At 46.7% G+C, this 3180-nt stretch overlaps 1 pseudogene; it reads right to left on the minus strand.

Moving 5' to 3' along the window:
• Positions 1 to 750: 750 nt before the first annotated feature.
• Positions 751 to 1818, minus strand: LOC102843956 (annotated as a pseudogene).
• Between the last annotated feature and the right edge of the window lie 1362 nt (positions 1819 to 3180).

The following is a 3180-nucleotide window of genomic DNA, read 5'->3' on the forward strand; positions in this document are numbered from 1 at the left end:
CACACAGTCAAACGCCTTTGAATAATCAATGAAACATAGATAAACATTCTTCTGGTATTCTTTACTTTCAGCCAAGATCCATCTAACATTAGCTACAATATCCCCAGTACCATGGCCCTGTCTAAACCCAGCCTGCACTTCTGGTAGTTCTCTGTTGATGTGCTGTTCGAGTAATTTTTGGATAATCTTCAGCAGAATCTTGGTTGTGTATGATATTGTCTGATAATTTCTACACTCTGTGGGATCACTTTTCTTTGGAATGGGAACAAATGTAGATCTCTTCCAGTCAACTGGCCAAGAAATCTCCAGATTTCTTGGCACAACTTGGTGAGCATGTCCAGGGCAGCATCTGTTAATTGAAATATGTCAGTTGGTATACCATCAATTCCTGGTACCATATTTTTAGCCTATTCTTTCAAAGCAGTTTGAACTTCATCACCACAGGCTCTTGCTCATATGTTGTTTCATTAAATTCTTCTGTGTCTGCCAATTCCTTTTGTTATAATGACTCTTTATACTCTTTCCATCTTCTTTTTCCCCCCCTTAAATAGTTGTTCATTGGCAGTGGGTTGGAAAAGGTGATGGAGTTAGCAAACAGAGACACCACCACACACCAATATCACAAGGGCAGCAAGAGTGATGGGAAGGAGCAGCCTGAAGCCCCAGATGAGGCCCTTCTCCTCAAGTGTTAAGTCTAAGAGGGCGCTGGGGTCTGGAGTGTCGAGGGGGGTGGCCTTAGAACTCCTCCACTTAGTAGACATGGTTAGAGAGGAAGAGGGACTCTCTGGCTGTGGCCCCGGCCTGACCGCTTGGGGTGTACTTTCCTTGGCAGGCGAGGCTGTTGGCCAAGGTTCACTTGATATACTCCTCCTGGGCTGCCTTCAGATTCTCCTTCTTCCCACCCCAGGCCTTCTGGCCTGCAGGGCTCGGCCATAGGAAAAGGTCAGGGCCCATGGCTTCAGCAGGGGGCACTTGTTGATGGCATTGAGGTTGACGGATGCCTCCTCCTCACTCTGGCCTCCAGACAGGAAGATGATCCCAGTGAGGGGAGGGGGGGCAACTGCAGCCCAGTTCTGTAACAGTTGTCATGGCAATCTCCTCAAGAGAAAATTCTGTGTGCAGGCGTAACCTGGGGTTACCATGTTAGGTTTCAACAAAGTGTCTTCCAAATAGATGTGGTGGTCACTCAGAGCCTTGTAGGCGGCAGCCAGCACCTTCTCAGTTACATACTGACAGCACTTCAGGTCATGGTCACCATCAGGGAGGATCTCAGGCTCCACATGGGCACAATCCCATTCAGCTGGCAGACGCTGGCATAACGGGCCAGCACGTTGGCATTTTCCATGACTCTCCAATCTTCAGCACACAGCACCACCTGGCAAAGTCAGCTCCATCCTTCTTGTACTGGGCACAGCGCTCGGACAGCCCGTCCAGCCCTTGGGTGGTGGTCTCGCCATTAGTTCCTGCCAGGGGTACCACGCCCTTGTCTACCTTGCTGCCCACAGTACCCTTAGATTTGATGACTTGGGGGAAGGGACGCCCATCATCCGCCTTCTGGTAGAGGGTCTTATGGAAGAGGATGACACCCCCGAGGTTCACGCGGTCGTCGGTGGTCAGCAGGAGATGGCGGTAGAAGCGCCGGTTCTCCTCGGTGTTCTTGGTTCCAATGGACTGCAGGCGCTTGGCAATGCTTCTGGTGGACTCATCTGCGGCCAGGATGCCCTTGCCCGGAGCAATGATGCGATGAGCGATGTCAGAGAGCTCCTGCTCCGGGGTCAGCGGTGGGTATGGGTAGGACATGATGTTCTCGGTGGTCATTTCCTGCGTGGAGGCTGGAGCATCTGGTGGGGCTAGGTTAGCAGTGCGAGTCTCCATCTTCTTTAATACTTGCAGGATTATTTAATACTCTGCCCAAAGTATCCTTAAGTATTGCAACTCAAGGCTTGAATTTCTTCTTCAGTTCCTTGAGCTTCAGAAATGCTGAGCGAGTTTGGCCCCTTTGATTTTCTGACTCCAGCTCTTTGCACATTTCATTATAATACTTGGGAGTAAAGCTAACTAGAAACAAAGAAGGATCTATTCAAAGAAGATTATAAAACATTGCGACAAGAAACAAAAAGAAACCTTAGAAATGGAAGAATATACCTTGCTCATTGATAGGAAGGCTCAACATTGTGAAAATTACAATCCTACCAAAGGCAATCACAATACAAATACCAATACTACTCTTCAATGATATGGAAAAGGCAATCTCCAATTTCATTTGGAATGGAAAGAGACCCCCAATAAGCAAAGCACTCCTTAAAAAGAGAGACAAGGTAGGAGGCATCTCACTCCCTGATTTTAAATCCTACTACACTGCCATGGTGGTGAAGACAATGTGGTACTCACCACAACAAGATAAATGTAAACAACTTAATTGCAAAATGGGCACAGGATATGAATAGACACTTCACCAAAGAAGACATTCAGATGGCCAACAAGCACATGAAGAAATGTTCAAAATCCCTAGCTCTAAGAGAGATGCAAATCTAAACAACCATGAGATGTCTCACCCCAGTAAGAATAGCAAAATTTAACAGAACAACAAACAACAAATGCTAGCAAGATTGTAGAGAAACTGGAACCCTTATTCACTGTTGCTAGGAGTATAAAATGGTTAAACACTATGGAAGGCAGTATGGTGTTTTCTCAAAATGTTGCAAATAGAAATACCATTTAATACAGCAATTCCATTATTTGGAATATACCCTAAAGAAACCATAACTGCCACCCAATCAGATATATGCACATCCATGTTTATTGTAAGCTTTATTGTAAGTTTATTTGAGCTTTGGTGTTGGAGAAGAGTATTGAGGGTACCATGGACTGCTAGGAAAACAAACAGATTCATCCTTGAGAGGGTTAAACCGGGCTGCTTCTTGGAGGCAAAGATGCTGAGGCTTCGTCTGACGTACTTTGGTCATGTTGTAGGGAGAGACCAGTCCTTAGAGAAGGACATCATGCTTAGGAGGGTGGGGGGCAGGCGCAGGAGGGGAAGGCCCTCTAGGAGGTGGATTGATTTGGTGACTGGGGTAATCAGGGTGGGTGTGTCAGAGACAGTGAGATTGGCACAGGACAGAGCAGAGTTTACGGCTGTTGTACATAGGGTCATTATGAGTCACAAGCGACTCGACAGCA

This window comes from Elephantulus edwardii, unplaced genomic scaffold, assembly GCF_000299155.1.
Source record: "Elephantulus edwardii isolate Elephantulus edwardi_28Jun2011 unplaced genomic scaffold, EleEdw1.0 scaffold00082, whole genome shotgun sequence".
Taxonomy (NCBI): Eukaryota; Metazoa; Chordata; class Mammalia; order Macroscelidea; family Macroscelididae; genus Elephantulus; species Elephantulus edwardii.